Here is a 19,896-nt window from a genome sequence, read left to right as displayed (position 1 = left end):
GTTTACCATTAGGGTTAGGGTTTCACTTAGGGTAAGGGATAGGTATAGAGCTAGGGTTATGGCTAGAGTTAGGGTAGGGTTTAAGGTTAAAATTAGGTTTAGGGTTCGAATTAGGGCTAGTTTTGTGTTAGGGTTAGGACTTGGGTTAGGGCAATCATTAATATAAGAACTAGGGTTACAATTAGGGTTAGTTTTAGGGTTAGGGTTAGAGGTAGGTGTAGTTTTAGTTTTAGGGTTAAGTTTAAGTTTAGTATGATATTTAGAGCTACGTTTAGTTTTAGGATATGACTCAGGGTCAGGGTTAGGGTTAGGACTCAAATAAGGGCAAGGGTCACTGTTAAGTTTTGGTTTAAGTTTAGGATGGTGTTTCAAGCTAGGGTGAGTTTAGCATATGAGCCAGTGTCAGGTATACTTTTAAGGTTAGGGTTAGGACTCGAATTAAGGCTATGGTTAGGTCTAGGTGTAGTGTTAAGGTTTGGTTTAAGTTAGATTTAGAGTTAGGACTATTGCTTGTTTTTGTTTCACTGCTAGTGGTAGGGTTAGGGCTAGTTTTATGAATAGCATTAGGATTAGGTTTAGTGTTAGTGTGAGGCTTAGGCTTAGGCTTAGGCTTAGGGCTAGGACTAAGGATTGGGCAAGGGGTAGTGCTAGGTTAGGGTTATGGTAAGGGCTAGGATTAGAACTAGTGATAGGGCTAGTGTGAGAATTATTTTAGTCTTAGTGCTAAGGTTAGGGTTAGGGTTAGGGATAGAGCTAAATTAGGGCTAGGTTTAGGTCTATGGTTAATGTTCAGCTTAAGCATAGAATTAGGGTTAGATTTAGGATTTAGTTTAGGGTAAGGTGTTATGCTAGTTTTAGAGGTAGGGTGATGTTTAGAATAAGGGTTAGGATTAGGGTTATGATTAAGTCTAGGATTAGGGCTAGGATGAGGGCTAGGGTTTGTTTTAGGGTTAGGGCTAGGATTAGGAGTATGGCTAATTTCAAGTCTAGAATTATGTTTAAAGATAGTTTTAGGGTTCGGATTATGGGTACGTCTAATGTAAATTTTAGGTTTATGGTTGTGCTCAGGTTTAGGGCTAGGGGTATTATTAAGGTGAAGTTCTAGGTTAGAGTTTTGAATAGGTTATGGCTTAAAGTTATGGGTTGAATTAGCATTAGGGTAAGGGTTTGAGTAATGATAGGCTTAGAATTAGTGTTCATGTTAGGTTTAGGGAAATGGATAGGGAAAGGATTAGAGATAGGGTTAGGTTTAGGCCTAGGGTTATTATTAGGGTTAGGGTTATTGTTATGGTAATGTATAGGGTTAGGGCTAGGGTCATGGTTATGATTAGGGCTAGGGCTAGTGTTAGGGTTAGGGTTAAAGCTCAGGTTAGGGCTCGGATTAGGGCTAGGATTTGGGTTAAGTTAGTGATAGGGTTAGGATTACAGTTAATGTAACTACAAGGGTTATGATTAGGGCTAATTTTAGGGTTAAGATTAGGGCTAGGTTTAGTGTTAGGGTTAGTGTTAGGATTAGGGTGTTGTTTAGAGCTAGGATTAGTGTTAGTGTCAGAGTCAGTGTCAGGTTTAGTTTTAGGGTTCAGCTTAAAACTTGAATTAGGGCTAGGGTTAGGGGTATGTGTATGGTTAGGGTTTGGTTTAGTTTAAGTGTTAGAGATAGAGCTTATGGCTCGGTTGATTTTTTAGAGCTAGGGCTAGGATTAGGGCTAGTTTTAGGTTTAGTGTTAGGGATAGGGCTAGTGTTAGGGTTAGTCTTAGTCTTCGGGTTAGGGTTAGATTTAGATATAGATTATGATCTAAGGTTAGTGCTTGGGCTATGGATAGGGCAAATGTTAGGACTAAATTTAGGGCTAGGGTTAGGGTTATGTTAAGGGATAGGGTTAGAACTTGTGATCTTGTGATGGGGCTAGTGTGAGAGCTATATTATTCTGAAATCTAGGGTTAGGGTTAGGTTTAAAGATAGGGTGAAATTAGCGCTAATATTAGGGCTAGGGTTAGTATTGGGGTTAGAGCCAGGGTTAGGGCTAGGGTTAAGATTAATCTAGGTTTAGGGCTAGGATTAGGGCTGGGGTTTTTGTTAGGGTTAGGTCTAGGATTAGGGCTAGGGCTAATGTCAGGTGTGGTGTTATGGTTGAGTAGAGGACAGTTTTAGGATTAGGTTTATGGCTAGGACTAGTGTAATGGTTAGGTTTAGGGCTAAGGGTCAGGTATAGAGCTAGGGGAATTATTAGGGTCAGGATCAGGTTAGAGTTTGGTTGAGGTTAGGGTTTAGCATTAGGGCTCAAATAAGCATTAGGCACGGTTAGGGTAATGTTAGTTTTTTTTTTTTGTTTTTTTTTAGGGTTCAGGTTAGGTTTACGGTAATTGGTAGGGTTAGGTTTAGCGATAGGGTTTGTGTTAGGCCTAGGGTTATCATTAGGTTAAGGGTAATGGTTAGGAAAATGGATAGGGTTAGAGCTAAGGTTAGGGCTAGGGTTATTGTTAGGAATAGGTCTTGAGTTAGGGCTAGGGTTAGGGTTAGAACTAGGATTAGTGTTAGGGTTATGTTTAGCATAAGAGATAGGTTTTGATCTAGGGTTAGGGCTAGGGCGAGGGTTAGGTTTAGAGTTAGGTCTAGGGATAAGATTAGAGTATGGATAAGGTTAGGGTTGGATTAGGGCTAGCATTATCATTAGGGGTAGGGTTAGGTTTAGAGTAATGGATACGGTTAAATGTAGGCATAGGGCTATCGTTAGTGTTAGATTGAGGTTTAGGGTTAGGGCTATGGTTATGTTTAGGTTTATGGTAAGGGTTAGGGTTTGAGATAGAGTTAGGTCTATGGCAAGTGTGAGGTTTAGGGTTTGGTCTAGTTTTAGATTTCTGGTTAGGTTTAGGGTTAGGATTAGGCCTAGGTTTATCAATAGGTTTAGGTTTAGTTTTAGGGTAATGGGTAGGTTTAGAGCTAGGTTTAAGGCTAGGGTTAAGTTTAGGATCAGGGCTAGTGTTAGGGGTATATTTAGGGATAGGTGTAGGTTTATGTTTAGGATAAGTGTTAGGCTTTGAGGCTAATTGATAGGGTTAGGCTTTGAGCTAGGATTAGAACTAATCAAGTGTTAGATTTTGGTTAAAGTTAGTGTTATGCTTAGGCTTAGGATTAACTCTAGGTTTTGTGTTAGGTTTAAGCCTAGGGTTAGGGCTGTGGGTAAGGTAAGAGCTAGGGTTATGATTAGGGCTAGTTTTAGGGTTAGGATTTTGGCTATGTTTAGTGTTAGGTTTAGATATTTGTTTAGGGTCAGGTTTAGAGGTAGGTTTACTTTTAAAGGCAGGGTCAATGTTTGGGTTAGAGTTAAAGTTAAAGTTAAGGTTACCGCCAGAATTAGAACTAGGTTTAGGTCTAGGGGTAGGGTTAGTGCTTGTGTTCGATTAAGGGTTCGGTTCAAGTTTTGGGTGGTGTTTAGACCTAGGGTGAGTGTTAGGATATTATTTGGGGTCAAGGTTAGTTTAAGGTTATGGTTAGGACTCGAATTAGTGATAGAATTAGGTCTAGGTGTAGTGTTAGTGTTTGGTTTATGTTAAAGTTTAAGGTTAGGAATATTGCTCAGTTGTTTTTTTTTTTTTTTTTTTTTTTTTTTGAGAGAGAGAGAATTTTTGAATATTTTTTATTTTTTTAGTTTTTGGTGGACACAACATCTTTTTAAAAAATTATATTTTTATTGTTGCTGAGGATCAAACCCAGCACCCCACGCATGCCAGGTGAATGTGCTACCACTTGAGCCACATCCTCAGCCTCTATTGCTCAGTTTTGTTTTAGTCCTAGGTTATATGATTAGTGTTAGTGTCAGGGCTAGTGTTTGTGTTAGGCTTAGGCTGAGGGTTATGTTAAGACGGAGTTAGGGTTAGATCTATGATTAGGGCTAGGTCTAATGATAGTGCAAGGGTTAGGACTAGGTTTAGGGTTATGGTAAATGATAGGGATAGAACTAGGGATAAGTCTAGGGCGAGAGTTAGAGTTAGTCTTAGGACTAGGGTTATGGTTAGTTTTATGATAGAGCTAAATCAGGGCAAGGATTAGAACTAGGGTTAGTGTTCAGCTTAGGCCTAGCATTAGGACTAGGCTTAGGGTTAATTTTAGGGTAAACGATGTGCTATAGCTAGGTTTGGAGGTAGAGTGAGGGTTAGAATTAGGATTAGGGCAAGGGTTAGGGTTACAGTTATGATTAAGGCTAGATTTAGGCCTAGGATGAGGGCAAAGGTTTGTTGTAGGGTTAGGTCTAGAATTAGGGCTAGGGATAATGTCAGGTCTAGGGTTACAGTTAGGAGTAGATTTGGGATTAGGTCTATGTCTTAGTCTAGTGTAATGTTAAGTTTAGGGTAAGGGTCAGTTTTAGAGCTAGTGGTATTTTTAGGTTCAGGGTCAGGGTTAAGGTTTGTATTAGGTTAACATTTAGGGATAGGGCTCAAATGAGCATTAGGTTTAGAGTTATATTTAGGGCAATGGATAGGGTTAGGATTAGGGTTCAGGGTAGGTTTAGGGAAATGGAGAGATTTAGGGTTTGCGATAGGGTTAGGGTTAGGCCTAGGTTTAGCATTAGGAATAGGGTTATCATAAGGGTAATGTATAGAGTTAGGGTTAGGGTTAGGGTTATTGTTAGGGATAAAGCTAGGGTTATGTTTAGGCCAAAGGTTAGGCTTTGAGCTATGCTTAGGTCTAAGGTGAGGGTTAGGCTTAGGGTTAGGGCTAGGTTTAGGGTTATGGTTATGCTTACGGTAGTTTTAGGCCTTAGATTAGGGCTAAGTTTTGTGTTAGGTTTAGGTCTAGGGTTAGTGCTATGGGTAATGTAAGATCTAGAGTTCTAATTAGGGATAGTTTTAGGGTTAGTGATATGGCTAGGTCTAGTGTTAGGTTTAGATTTTGGTTTAGAGTCAGTTTTAGAGCTAGGTTTAGTGTTAGTGTCAGGGTCAGGGTCAGTGTTCAAATTAGAGTTAGTATGAAAGCCAGAATCAGGAGTAGGGTTAGGTCTAAGGGTAGTGTTATTGTTTATTTTAGGTTAAGTGTTATTGTTAGGGCTAGGACTAAGTTTTTGTTTAGGTCTAGGGCTAGAGTTATCACTAGATTTAGGATTATGTTTAGGTCTAGGGGTAGTGTTAGGGTTAGGTTTAGGTAAACGTTTACTGGTAGGACTAATTTCAGGGTTCAGTTTAGGCTTAGGGTCAGGTTTAGACATACAATTAGTGTTATGGTCAGAATAAGGGTGAAGGTTAGAGTTAGGTTTGGGGTTAGGTTTAGAGCTAGAATGAGGGCTAGTGTTTGGACTAGTAATAGGTTTAGTATTTGATTTAGTCTAAAGATTATGATTAAGACTAGGGTTAGCATTATGGATAGAGTTTGGCTTAGGATAAGGGATAGGGTTATAACTAGGTTTAGAGCTAGGGTTAGGGTTAAGTTTAGGGCTTGGGCTAGGGTTAGGGTTAAATCTAGGTTTAGGGCTCAGATTCGGGCTATATTTGTTTTGGGGTTAGGGCTAGGGTTAGGACTATGGCTAATGTAAGAACTAGGGTTATTATTAGGGTTAGTTTTAGGGTTAGGGTTTGGGCTAGGAATGGTGTTAGCGTTTTCTTTATGGTTAGGGTGATATATAGAGCTAGGTTTAGTGTTTGGATATGAGTCAGGGTAAGGGTTAGTTTTAGTCTTAGGACTTGAATTTGAGTAGGGTTATGACTAGTTCTAGGGTTAGTATTTGGTTTAGGTTAGGTTTAAGGTTAGGGTAATGGCTCGGTTTTGTTTAGGGCTAGGGCTAGTGTTAGGGTTAGTTTTATGATTAGCGATAGTGTTCAACTAGTGGTAGGGTGAGGTTTAGGCTTAAGGTTAGGGTTAGATTTAGAGTTATAGTTTTATCTAAGGTTAGGGCTAAGGTTAGGGCTAGTGTTAGGGTTATGGTAATAGACAGGTTTAGAAATAGAAATAGGGATAGTTTGAGAGTTAGAGTTATTCTTAGAGCTAGAATTTGGGATTTGCTTAGGGTTAGGGCTAAATTAGGGCTCAATTAGCACTAGGTTTAGTGTTAGGGTTAGACCCAAGTTTAGGTCTAAAATTAGGGTTAGTGTTAGAGTTATGATTAGTTTTAAGGGAAGGGATGAGGTTATGGATATGTTCAGGGCTAGGGAGAGTGTTAAAATGAGGTATAGGAATAGGGTGAGTGTTCAGGTTAGGATGAAAGCTAGGTTTAGGGCTAGGATGAGGGTTAGGGTTTGTGTTAGGGTTAGAGCTAGAATTAGGGCTAGGGATAATGTCAGATCTAGGGTTATGGTTAGGAATAGTGTTAACTTTAGGTTTATGGCTAGGTCTAGTGGAAAGTTAGGTTTAGGGTAAAGGTCAGGTTTAGAGCTAGGTGTATTATTATGGTCAGAGTCCAGTTTATCTTTGGGTTTAGGATAAGGTTTAGGGTTAGGGCTCAAATTAGCATTAGGGTTATGGTTAAAGTAATGGATAGTGTTAGGTTTAGAGTTCGGGTTAGGTTTATATAGGGTTAGTGTTAGCAATAGGATTAGGGTTAGGCCTAGGGTTAGCATTTTGGTTAGGTTTATGTTTAGAGTAAAGGATAGGGTTAGTGCTAGTGTTAGGGCTTGTGTTAACCTTAGGATTTTGGCTAGGTTTAGAGATAGGCCTAGGGTTAGTGTTAGTGTTAGGTTTAGCAGAAGTGTTAGGGTTTGAGCTAGGGTTAGGTCTAGGTTGAGGGTTAGGGTTAGAGTCAGGGCTATGGTTAGTGTTAGGGTTAGGGTTATGGCTTGGGTTAGCATTAGGGTAAAGGTTATGTTTAAGGTAATGGATAGAGTTTGTGCTAGGATTTGTGCTATGGTTACAGTTTGGATTCAGGCTAGGTTTAGGTTATGTTGAGGGTTAGGGCTATTTTTACATTTAGGGTAAGGATTAGAATTTTAGTAGGGTTAGGGCCAGAGCCAGTTTAGGGTTAAGGTTAATGCTAGAGATAGGTTTAGGGTTATGCTTAGGTCTAGATTTGGGGCTAGGTTTAGGGCTGTGTTGTTTGTGAGGTTTAGGGCTAGTGTTGGGTGTATGGGTAATGTAAAAGCTAGGGTTATGTTTATGGGTAGATTTAAGGTTTGTCTAGTTTTAGAGTTAGTTTTTCAGTTAGGATAAATTTTAGATCTAGGTTTTGTGTTAGGGTAAGTGTCTAGGGTTAAGTCTAGGGTTATGGTTAGGGATAGATTTAGGGTTATGTTTATGGTTAGGTCTAGTGTAAGGGTTAGATTTAAGGTAAGGGTCAAGTTTAGAGCTAGATGTATTATTAAGGTCAGGGTATGGCTTATGGTTCAGTTTAGGTTATGGTTTAGGTTTAGGGCTTTTATTAGCATTAGGGTTAGATTTAGGGTTAGGGTAATGAATAGGCTTAGAATTAGGGTACAGGTTAGTTTTAGAGTAATGGATAGGTTTAGGGATTGTGATAGGTTTAGGGTTAAGCCTAGGGTTAGAATTAGGGTTAGGATTATGGTTTAGGGTAATGGATAGGATTAGAGCTAGGTTTAGGGCTAGGGTTATGGTTAGGATTAGGGTTAGGTTTAGGGTACTGTATAGAATTAGAGCTATGGTTAGGGCTATGGTTTAGGTTAGGATTAGGGTTAGGGTTAGATTAGGGTTTGGGATAGGGCTAGGTTTATCTTTATGGTAAAGGTTAGGCTTTTAGCTAGGGTTAGTTCTAAGGGGAGGGTTAGGTTTGGGTTAGGGCTAGGGTTAGTTTAGCTTTACACTTAGGGCTAGGTTTAGGCCTAGGATTAGGGCTAGGTTTTATGTTAGTTTAGGCTTACTGTTAGGGCCATAGGTAGTTAAGAGATAGGGTTATGTTTAGGGCTATTTTTAGGGTTAGGGTTATGGCTAGGTGTAGTGTTAGGATTAGGTTTTGAGTTAGGGTGAGCTTTGGAGCTAGGTTTATGTTAGGGTCAGGGTCAGTGTTTAGGTTAGAGTGTTTGGTTTAGTGTCAGATTTAGGACTAGGGTTAGGTCTAGAAGTAGGGTTAGTGTTTGGGTATGTTAAGAGTGATTGTTAGGGCTAGGGAAAGGTTGTTGTTGCAGTGTAGAGCTAGAGTTATTGCTAGATTTAGAATTAGGTTTAGTCTAGCACTAGTGTTATGTTTAGGTTTATGTATAGGATTACCAGTAGGGCTAATGTTAGGGTTCGTATTCGGGTTCGGGTCAGTTTTAGACCTATGGTTAGTGTTAGGGTCAGTATAAGTTTCAGGGTTAGGATTAATGTTTGGGTTATGTTTAGAGCTAGAATGAGTGCTAGGGTTAGGACTAGTAATAGGGTTAGGGTTTGGGTTAGGCTATGAATTAGGGTTAGGACCAGGGTTAGCATTACGTTTAGGGGTTGGCTTAAGGTAACAAATAGGATAAGATTTAGGTATAGGGCAAGGGTTAGGGATTGGCTTACAGCTAGGGTTAGTGTTAGGGTTAAGGTCAGATTAGGGCCAAATTGGGTTAGGTTAGGACTAGTGTTAGGGTTACAGCTAATGTATGAACTAGGGTTATGATAGGGCCAGTTTTGGGGTTTGTGTTATGGCTAGGTCACGTGTTAGGGTTAGGGTTAGTGTTATTGTGATGTGTAGAGCTAGAGTAAGTGTTAGGGTCAGGGTCAGTGTTCAGGTTAGAGTTAGCTTTAGGGTTGAAGCCAGAATTTTCACTAGGGTTAGGTCTAGGGGTAGGGTTAGTGTTTGGGTTAGGTTAAGGTTTATTATTAGGGCAAGGGCTTGGTTTTGTTTAGGTCTAGGGCTAGAGATATGTCTAGATTTTGGATTATGTTTAGGTCTAGGGCTACTGTTAGTGTTATGTTTAGGAATAGGTTTATTTCTAGTGCTAGTGTTAGGGTTCAGTATAGGGTTAAGGTCCAGTTTAGACTTATGGTTAACTTTAGGGTAAGAATAAGTGTCAGGTTTGAGTTATGGTTTGAGGTAGAATGAGGGCTAGGGTTACGACTAGTAATAGGATTAGGGTTAGGCCTAGGGTTTGCATTAGGGTTAGGATTGGCTTAGAGTAAGTGATAGGGTTAGACCTAGGTTTAGAGCTACATTTAGGGTAGGGTTAGGGCTAGTGTTAGGATTAGTTTTAGGGTTAAAGATAGGGTTAGGTTTTGGATTAGGGCTAGGTTTTGGTTAGAGATAGGGCTAGGTTTAGAGTTACGGCCAATGTTTGTAGTAGAGTTATGATTTGGGCTCATTATAAGATTGGGGTTAGGACTAGGTCTACTGTTAGGGTTAGGTTTAATGTTGGGGTGATGTTTAGAGCTAGGGATAGTTTAGGGTCAAAATTAAAGTCAGGGGTAGTTTTAGGGTTAGGGTTTGGACTCGAATTAGGGCTAGGCTTAGGGCTAGGTGTAGGGTTAGGGCTAGGTGTAGGGTTAGGTTTGGGGTTAGGTTAAGCTTTAAAGTTAGGACTATGGCTCGATTTTGTTTTAGGACTAGGGCTATGGTTAGAACTAGTTTTTAGATTAGCATTCGGTTTAGGACTAGTGTTAGGGTTAGGTTTAGTCTTAGGTTTAGAGTTAGATTTAGAGTTAGGATTAGATCTAGGGTTAGGTCTAGGGCTAAGGATATGGCTAGCATAAGTTCTAGGTTTATAGTAGGATTAAGGTTATGATAAAAATATGGTTAGAACTAGGGATAGGGCTAGGGCGAGAGTGAGAGTTAAACTTAGGGCTAGGCTGAGGGTTTGCTTGGGTATAGGGCTTAATTAGGGCTAGTAATAGGGCTAGGTTTATGTTTATGTTTAGGCCTAGGGTTAGTTTTGGGCTTAGGGTTAGGTTTAGTGTAAATGATGGGGTTAGAGCTCGGTTTAGGGCTAGGACGAAGGTTAGAATTATGGTTAGAGCTAGGGTTTCATTAGAGTTATGATTAACACTAGGTTAAGGGCTAGAATGAGGGCTAGGGTTTGTGTTTTGGTTAGGGCTAGGATTAGTGTTAGGGCAAATGTCAGTTCTAGGATTAGGGTTAGGGATAGTTTTGGGTTAGGTTTATGGTTATGTTTAGTGTAAGGGTTAGATTTAGGGTAAGGGTTAAATTTAGAGCTAGGAGTATTATTAGGGTCAGGGTCATGTTTAGTGTTTTGTTTAGGTTAGGTTTTAGGATTAGGGCTCAAATCAGCATTAGGGTTTGTGTTAGTGTAATGATAGCGTTATGATTAGGGTTCAGGTTAGGTTTAGCATAATGGATAGGGTTACGGTTAGGTATAGGGTTAGATTTAGACCTGGGTTTAGCATTAGAATTAGGACTATGTTTAGGGTAATTGATAGGATTAGAGCTAAGTTTAGAGCTAGGGTTATGGATAGGATTAAGGCTAGGGTTAGGGTTAGGGTTAAGGTTTGGCTATGGTTTGTGTTAAGGTTAGGGCTAGTATTAGAGGTAGGGCAAATGTCAGGTCTATAGTTATGTTAGGAGTAGTTTTAGGGTTAGGTTTATGACTAGGTCTAGTATAAGGGTTAGGTTTAGGGGTAGGGTCAGGGTTAGATCTAGGTACATTATTACGGGAAAGGTCAGAATTAGGGATTGGCTTAGGTTAAGTTTAGGATTAGGGCTCAAATTAGCATTAGCGTTAGGGTTAGGGTAATGATAGGGTTAGGTTTAGGGTTCATGTTAGGTTTAGGTTAATGAATAAGGTTAGGGTTAGCAATCAGGTTAGGCGTAGGGTTAATATTAGGGTTATGGTTAGGTTTAGGGTAATGGATAGGTTTAGAGCTAGTGATAAGGCTAGGGTTATGGTTAGGATTCTGGCTAGGGTTAGGGGTAGGTTTAGGGCTAGGTTTGGGTTAGGATTAGGTTTAAAACTAGGGTTAAGTCTCAAATAAGGGCTAGGATTTGGTTTTGGTTAGAGCTAGGGTTAGGGCTATCGCTAATGTATGAACTAGTGTTAGAATTTGTGCCAGTTTTAGGGTTAGTGTTAGGGTGATGTTTAGAGCAAGGTTTATATTTCAGGTCAGTGTCAGTGTCAGGGTTAGTTTTAGTGTTAGGTTTAGGACTCGAATTAGGGCTAAAGTTAGTGCTAGGTGTAGTGTTAGGTTTTGGGATAGGTTAAGAGTTACAATTAGGGCTATGGCTCAGTTTTGTTTTAGGTCTAAGGCTAGGGTTAAGGCTAGATTTTATATTAGCATCAGGGTTAGGGCTAGTGTTAGAGTAAAGTTTAGGCTTAGGATTAGGGTTAGATTTAAATTTGGGGTTGATCTAGGGTTAGGGCTCATGCTAGGTTTAGGGCTAGGATTAGGGTTATGGTAAGGAATATGGTTATAACTAGGGATATGTCTAGGGTGAGAATTAGAGTTATTCTTAGGATTAGGTTTAGGGTGAGGGTTAGGGTTAGGTCTCAATTAGGGCTAGGATTAGGACTAGTGTTAGTGTTAGGGTTAAGCCTAGTGGTTGGGCTAGGGTTAGGGTTAGCACTATAGTTAGGGTTAAGTTTAGAGGAATGAGTGGGGTTATTGATAGGTTTAGGGCTAGGGTGAGGGTTAGAATTAGGATTAGGCCTAGGGTTATGGTTCATTTTAGGATTAAGGCTAGGATAAGGGCTAGAATGTGGGGTAGGTATTCTGATAGGGTTAGGGCTAGGACTCGGGCTAGGGATAATATCAGGTCTAGGGTTATGGTTAAGGATAGTTTTAGGGTTAGGTTATGGCTAGTTGAGTGTAAGGGGTTAAGTTTAGGTTAAAGGTCAGCTGTAGTGCTGGAATTATTAGTGTCACGGTCAGGATCAAGGTTAGTGTATGGTTTACGTTAAATTTAGGGGGTTAGGGCTCGAATTAGCATTAGAATTAGGTTTAGAGTTAAGGTAATGGAAGAATTTACTTTGGGGTTTAGTTAAGGTTTAAGGTAACAGATGGGTTAGGTTTCAGCAATCAGTTTAGGGTTAGCATTAGGGTTAGGGTTATGTTTAGTGTAATGGATAGTTTTAGAGCTAGGGTTAGGGCTAGGTTATGGTTGGGATTAAGTTTAGGATTAGGGTTAGGTTTAGGGATAGGGCTAGGTTTTGGTTTAGGGTAAGTGTTATGGTTAGGGTAAGTGTTAGTTTAGGGTTAAGGTTATGGTTAGGTTAAGATAAGGTTAGTGTTTCATCTAGGGTTAGAGCTAGTGTGAAGGTTACGTTTAGGTTTAGTTCTAAGTTCAAGATTATGGTTAGAGTTAGGTTTAGTGTTAGGGATAGGGCTCTAATTAGGGTTAGGATAAGGATTAGGATAATGGATATGGTTAGAGCTAATGTTTGGGCTAGGGTTAAAGTTAGGATTAGGGCGAGTGTTAGGATTATGATTTAGGAGAGGGCTAGGGTTATGTTTAGTGTAAGGGTTAGGCTTTGTGCTAGGGTTAGGTCTAAGGAGAGGGTTAGGGTTGGAGTTAGGGTTTGGGTTAGAGCTAGGCTTAGGTTTATGCTTAGAGCTAACTTTAGGCCTAGGATTACCTCTAGGTTTTGTGTTAGGTTTAGGTCTAGGGTTCGGACTATGGGTAATGTAAAAGTTAGGGTTCTGTTTAGGGCTAGTTTTAGGTTTAGGGTTATGGCTAGTTCTAGTGTTAGATCTAGGTTTTGGGTTACTGTCATGTTTAAAGCTAGTTTAAGTGTTAGGATCAGAGTCAGTGTTCGGGATAGGGTTAGGTTTAGGGTTAGAGTGAGAATTTAGACTAGAGTTAGGTCTAGGGATAGGTAAGTTTTTTGTTTAGGTTAAGGGTTATTGTTAGGGCTAATGTTAGGATTTTGTTTAGGTCTAGGGCTAGAGTTATAGCAATATTTAGGATTAGCTTTGGGTCCAGGTGTAGTGTTATGCTTAGGCATAAGTATAGGTTTACCTGTAGGTCTAGTGATAGGTTTTGGTTTAGTTTCAGGGTCAGGTTTAGACCTAGGGTTACTTTTAGGGTCAGATGAGTGTCAGGGTTAGGTTTAGAGGTAGAACGAGGACTAGGGTTAAGACTTGTAATATGGTTAGAGTTGAAGTTAGGCTAAGGATTAGGGTTAGGACTAGGGTTAGCATTTGAGTTACGGTTTGGCTTAGAGTAAGGGATAGGGTTAGAGCTAGGTTTAGGGTTAGGTTTAGGGCTAGTGTTACGGTTAAGATTAGGGTTAAAACTAGGTTTAGGGCTCGTATCCAGGTAGGATTTGTGTTAGGGTTAATGCTAGGGTTAGAACAATGACTAATGTATGAACGAGGGTTTCAATTAAGGCTTGTTTTAGGGTTACAGTTAAGGCTAGATCTAGTGTTAGGGTTAATTTAAGTTAGGGTGATGATTAGAGCTAGGATTAGTTTTAGGGTCCACCTCAGGGTCAGAGTAATTTTTAGAGTTAGGGTTAGTGCTAGCTGTAAGGTTTGGGTTTGGTTTAGGTTAAGGGTTTGGGTTAGGGATATGGCTTGGTTTTGTTTTATGGCTAGGGCCAAGGCCAGGGCAAGTTTTAGGATTAGCATTATGGTTAGGGGTAGTGTTATGTTTTGGTTTGGCTTATGATTACAGTAAAATTTAGAGTTAGGTTTAGATTTAGAGTTAGGTTTAGATCTAGAGTTAGGATAGGACTAAGGATAGAACTAGGGTTAGGGCTAGGGCAAGAGTTCTAGTTAGTCTTAGGTTCTAGGTTTAGGCTTAGGATAGGATTAAATTAGGGCTAGGATTAGCACTAGCTTAGTGTTAGTATTAGGCCTAAGGTTAGGGTGGGGGTTAGGGTTAGGTTTAGGGTTATTTTTATGCTTGTGGTAAGGGATGGGGTTATAGGTAGGTTTAGGGCTAGGGTGAGGGTTAGAATTAGGGTTATGGTTCAGGTTAGGATTAAGGCTAGGTTTAAGGCTAGGATTATGGGTAGGGCTAATTTCAGGTCTAGGTTTATGATTAAAGATAGTTTAAGGTTATGTTTATGGCTATGCCTTGTGTAAGCATTAGATTTAGGGTTAGGGTCAGGTTTAGAGATAAATGTATTATTAGAGTCATGGTCACAATTAGTGTTTTGGATAGGTTAAGGTTTAAAGTTAGAACTCGAATTAGCATTAAGTTTAGGATCAGCATAATGGTAGGGTTAGGTTTAGGTTTTAGGTTAGATTTAGGGTAATGGCTAGGGTGAAGATTAGGAATAGGGTTAGGTTTAGGCCTAGGGTTAGCATTAGGGTTAGAGTTATAGTTAGGGTAATGGATAGGGTTAGAGCTAGGGTTACAGCTAGGGCTATGGTTACAATTAGTGACAGGGTTAGAGTTAGGTTTAGGGTTAAAGCTAGAGTTAGAGCTCAGAATAGGGCTAGGATTTGGGTTAAGTTAGGGCTAGGGTTAGGGTTACGCCTGATGTAAGTTCTAAGGTTATGATGAGGGCTAATTTTCGTGTTAGGGGTTAGGACTAGGTCTAGTGTTAGGTTTAGGTTTAGGGTTAGGGTGATATTTATACCTAGGGATAGTGTTAAGGTCAGAGTCAGGGTGAGGATTAGTTTTAGGGTTCGGCTTAATACTCGAATTATTGCTAGGGTTAGGGCTAGGTGTAGGATTAGGGCTTGGTTTATGTTAAGGATTAGAGTTCGTTCTATGGCTCAGTTTTGTTTTAGTGTTAGGGCTAGTGTTAGGGCTAGTTTTAGGATTAGACTTAGGATTAGGGCTAGGGTTAGGTTTAGGCTTAGGCTTATTGTTAGGGTTAGATTTATAGTTAGGTTTAGATCTAGGGTTATGGCTAGGGATATGAATAGGGCTAGGGTTAGATATACGGTTCAGGCTAGGATTAGGCTTCCAGTAATATATAGGGTTAGAACTAGAGTTAGGGTTATGGTGAGAGTTAGAGTTAGTCTTTGTTCTAGGGTTAGGGTTAGGGTTAGGGATAGGGCTAAATTAGTGCTAAGATTAGGGCTATGGTTAGTGTTAGGTTTAGGCCTAGGGTTAGGGTTAAGTTATAATTAAGGCTATATTTAGGGCTAGGATAAGGACTACGGGTTTTGCTAGTGTTACGGCTAGGATTATGGCTAGGGCTAAAGTCAGGTCTAGGGTTATGGTTATGGATAGTTTTAGGGTTAGGTTTATGTCTAAGTCTAGTGTAAGGTTTAGGTATAGGGTAATAATCAGGTTTATACCTAGGGGAATTATTAATATCAGGGTCAGTTTTGGGCTTTGGTTTAGGTTTGAATTTAGGGTTAGGGCTCCAGTAAGCATTAGGTTTAGCATTAGGGTAATGAAAGGTGAGGTTTAGGGTTCAGGTTAGGTTTAGGGTAATTGACAGTTTGGGGGATCGTGATAAGGTTAGGGTTAGGCCTAGGGTTAGCATTAGGGTAAGGGTAATGTTTAGGGTAATGGATATAGTGAGAGTGAAGGTTAGGGCTAGGGTTATGGTTAGGATTAGGTCTTAAGTTAGGGTTAGTTTGAGGGTTAGAACTCTGGTTAGGTTTAGGTTTATGTCTAGCGTAAGGGTTAGGTTCTGAGCTATGGTTAGGGCTAGGCTTGGAGATAGCTTCAGGGTTAGATCTAGGAGTAGGATTACCATAGTTTATGGGTTAGAGTTAGGGTTAGAGTTAGACCTAGGAATAGTGGCAGGGTCAGTATAAGGGTCAGAGTAAGGGTTAGAATTTGGGATAGTGTTAGAACTAGAATGAGAGCTAGGATTAGGGCGATTAATAGAGTTAGGGTTTTGGTTAGCCTAAGGATTAGGGATAGGTCTAGAGTTACACTTAGGTTTAGGGTTTTGCTTAAGGTAAGAGATTGGTTTAGAGCTAGGGTTAGGGCTAGGGTTAGGGTTGGAGTTATGGTTAAATTTAGGTTTAGTGCTCAGATTAGGGCTAGTTTTGGTGTTAGGGTTAGGGATAGGTTTAGGGTGACAGCTAATATAAGAACTACAGTTAAATTTAGGTTAGTTTTAGTGTTATGGTTAAGTTTAGTGTTAGGTTAGGTTTAAGTTTAGGGTGATATTTATAGCTAGGGTTTCTGTTAGGATAAGAGTCAGGTCAGGGTTTGTTAGGGTTAGGGATAGGACTCGAATTATTGTTAGGGTTATTCTTAGCATTTGGTTTAAGGTGAGGGTGGTGTTTAGAGCTAGGTAGAGTGTCAGGATATGAGTCAGGTCAGTGTTAGTTTTAAAGTTAGTGTTAGAACTCGAATTAAGGCTAGGAATAGGTCTAGGTTTAGTGCTAGGGTTTGGTTTAAGTTAATGTTTAGGGTTAGGGCTATTGCTTGGTTTTGGTTAAGTCCTAGGGTTAGGTTTAGGGATAGTGTAATTGTTTAAGCTTAGGCTTAGTGTTAGGGTTAGATTTGGAGTTAGATTGAGGGTTAGGGCTGGGACTAAGCATAGGGCAAGGGTTAGGGATAGGGATAGGGTTACAGTAAGGGATAGGGTAGAATTAGAGATAGGTATAGGGTGAGAGTTAGAGTGACTCTTAGGGCTAGGGTTAGTGATATGGTTAGAGGTAGGGCTAAATTAGTGCTAGGATTAGGTCTAGGTTTATTGTTTGTCTTAAGACTAGAGTTAGGGTTAGGGTTAGGGTTAAGTTTAGGGTAAGAGATGGCATTATAGCTAGGTATAGAGGTAGGGTCAGGGTTATAATTAGGGTTAGGGGTAGGGTTAGTGTTAGGGTTATGATTAAAGCTAGGTTTAGGGCTAGGATGAGGTCTAGGGTTTGTTTTAGGTTTATGACTAGGATTAGGGCTAGGGCTAATTTCAGGTCCAGAATTATGGTTAAAGATAGTTTTAGGGTTAGGATTATGGCTATTTCTAGTGTAAGGGTTAAGTGTAGGGTTATGTTGAAGTTGAGAGCTAGGGGTTTTATTAGGGTCAAGGTCAGGATTAGGGTTTGGGATAGGTTAAGGTTTAAAGTTAGGGCTTGAATTAGTGTTAGTGTTAGGGTTAGGGTAAAGATAGAGTTAGGTTTATGTTCAGGTTAGGTTCAGGATAATAGATTGGGTTAAGATTAGGGATAGGTGTAGGTTCATGCCTAGGGTTAGCATTAGGGTTATGGTTTTGGTTATGGTAATGAATAGAGTTAGAGATCAGTTTAGGGCTAGGTTAATGGTTATGAATAGGTCTAGGGTTAAAGCTAGGATTAGGGCTAGGTTTTGGATTAAGTTAGGGATAGGGTTAGGGTTAGTTCTAATGTAAGTACTAGGGTGATGTTTAGGGCTAGTTTTAGGGTTTTAGTGCTAAAGTTAGTGTTAGTGTTAGGGTTAGGTTTAGGGTTAGGGCGTTGTTTAGAGCTAGTAGTGTTAGGGTCAGTGTCAGGTTCAGGGTTAGCTTAAGAGTTTGGCTTACAACTCATATCAGGGCTAGGGTTACGTGTAGGGTTTGGTTTAGGTTAGGGGTTAGGGTTATAGCTATAGCTCTGTTTTTTATGGATAGTGTCAGAGCTAGTTTTAGGATTAGTGTTATGGTTTGGGTTAGTATTAGGGTTTGACTTAGTCTTTGGGTTAGGGGTTTGATTTAGAGTTAGGTATTTTCTAAGGTTAGTGCTAGGGCAAAGGATAGGGCAAGGGTTAGGACTAGGATTAGAGCTAGGGTTAGGGTTATGGTAAGGGATATGGTTAGAACAAGTGAAAGTCTAATGTGAGAGTTAGAGTTAATCTTAGGACTACTGTTAGGGATAGGGCTAAATTAGGGCTAAGATTAGGGTGAGGGTTAGTGTCAGGGTTAGGCCCAGAGTTTGGGTTAGGGTTGTAATTAATGTTATGTTTAGGGCTAGGATAAGGGCTAGGGTTTGTGTTAGGGTTAGGGAGAGAATTATGGCTAGGGCTAATTTCAGGTCTAGGGTTAGAGTTAGGTGTAGTTTTAGAGAAAGTTTTATGGCTAGGTCTATTGTAATGGTTAGGTATACAATAAAAGTCAAGTTTAGAGCTAGGGGAATTATTATGGCCAGGGTCAGTTTTAGGGCTTGGTTTAGGTTTGGGTTTAGGGTCATGGCTCAAATTAGACTTAGGGTTAGGGTTAGGGTACAGGTTACGTTTAGGGTAATTGATAGTTTGGGGGATAGTGATAGGTTAGGTTGGGTCCTAGGGTTATCATTAGGATAAGGGTTATGTTTAGGGTAATGGATACAGTTAGAGTTAAGGTTAGGGCTAGGGTTATGGTTAGGATTAGGTCTTGGGTTAAGTTTATGGTGAGGGTTATGTTTAAGGCTAGGTTTAGGGCTCGGATGAGGGTTTGGGTTAGGGCTAGGGCTAGGATTAAGGTTAGGGCTAGTGTCAGGTCTTGCATTACTGTTAAGGGTAGTTGTAGGGTTTGGTTATGAATAGGTCTACTGTAAGGGTTAGGTTTAGGGTAAAGGTCAGGTTTAGGGCTAGGTGTATTATTACAGTCAGGGTCAGGATTAGGGATTGGTTTCAGGGTTAAGGCTTAGGGTTTAGGGTTAAGATTTAGGGTTAAGGCTCAAATTAGCATTAGGTTTAAAGTAATGGATATGGTTAGCTTTAGGGTTCAGGTTAGGTTTATGGTTTTGAATCACCTAAAGAATAGCTATACAGTTAGGTTTAGTCCTATTGTTAGCATTTGTGTTAGGCTTAAGTTTAGGGTAAAAGATAGGATTACAGCTAGGTTTAGGGCTGTGTTTATGGTTAGGATTAGGGCTAGTTTTAGAGTTAGGGTTAGGCTTATAATTAGGCCTAGGGTTAGAGTTAGGTTTAGGGTAAGTGTTATGGTTGGAGGTAGATTAAGTGCTAAGGTGAGCATTAGGGTTAGAGCAGGTCTAGGGTAAATATTAGGGTTAGTGCTACGTTTAGCATAAGGTTAAGGTTAGAGTTATGGTAATGGATAGAGTTAGAGCTAGGATTTGGGCAATGGTTACAGTTAAAATTAGGTTTAAAGTTAGGGTTAGGGTTAGGGCTATGTTAATGTTTAGGGTTAGGATTGGGGCTCAGATTAGAGGTAGTGTTAGGGTTAGAGTTACTTTATTCAAATTTCTTTGATAGAATCCAGGATTCATCTTTAACCAACCTTACTCTGTTTCCCAGATTCAGACCTTTTGGTTCAACTGTTTGGTGTCCAGAACAGTTAATGTTTTCATTTTACTTCATTTTGACCTATACGAGTAAATGTAAATGGACCTGGAAATCAAACAGAGTTTATGCTAGCTGCTTGAAAACTGCACACACACCCTCAATGCTTTGTGTGGGACACTCTGGATTGTTCCTTGTGAGTGTAGGTCTAAGCTGAAACATGCAAAAACAACTTTACCTGAGAGCCCTTTAGGAAAAAGCAGGGAATATGGATGCACTGAAATTCCTCCAATAATTATTTTGTCAGATTTGTTTGATACTGAGTAGCATTCATGATGTAGCTTTCCCCACAAAGCTCTCCAAGTGTGGGACTTCTAGGATCAATGGTTCTCTAATCAGGTTAGGGTTAGTGTTAAGTTTAGGTTTAGGGCTAGGGTTAGATGTAGTGTTAGGGTGAGAGTGATTTTGTACAAATTTCTTTGATACTAGGAAGGAGTCATCTTTTACCTAGCCATAATATGTTCCTCAGTTTTGGGCCTTCTCATTTCAATGGTTTGCTAACAGGGATACTCTATATTTTAAGGTTTCACTTCATATTGACCTATATAGGTAAATGAAAATGGAGTTTGAAATCAAACCTGGTTGGTGCTAGCTGCTTGAAACTTCAAACACTGAAATAGTTCTCTTTGGGAACTCTCTGGTTTGTTCCTTGTGAAAGTAGCCCCAAGATGAAGATGGCAAAAACAACTTTATCTGAGAGCCCTTTAGCCGAAAAACAGAGAAATATGCATGAACTGAAATACAACCTCAATTATTTGATCATATTTCTTTGATACTGCATAGGATTCATATGATAGCTTAGCCCACTAGGCTCCCCAAGTTTGGGACTTCTAGGATAATCAGTTTTTCAATCAGGTTAGGGTTTGTATTAAGGATAGTTTTAGGGCTAGTTTTAGAGCTAATGTTAGGATTAGAGTTACTTTTTTTCAAATTTCTTTAATACCAGGCA

The sequence above is a fragment of the Marmota flaviventris genome, chromosome 2 (assembly GCF_047511675.1).
Source record: "Marmota flaviventris isolate mMarFla1 chromosome 2, mMarFla1.hap1, whole genome shotgun sequence".
NCBI classification, from domain to species: Eukaryota; Metazoa; Chordata; class Mammalia; order Rodentia; family Sciuridae; genus Marmota; species Marmota flaviventris.
Note: the sequence above shows the minus strand (reverse complement) of the source record.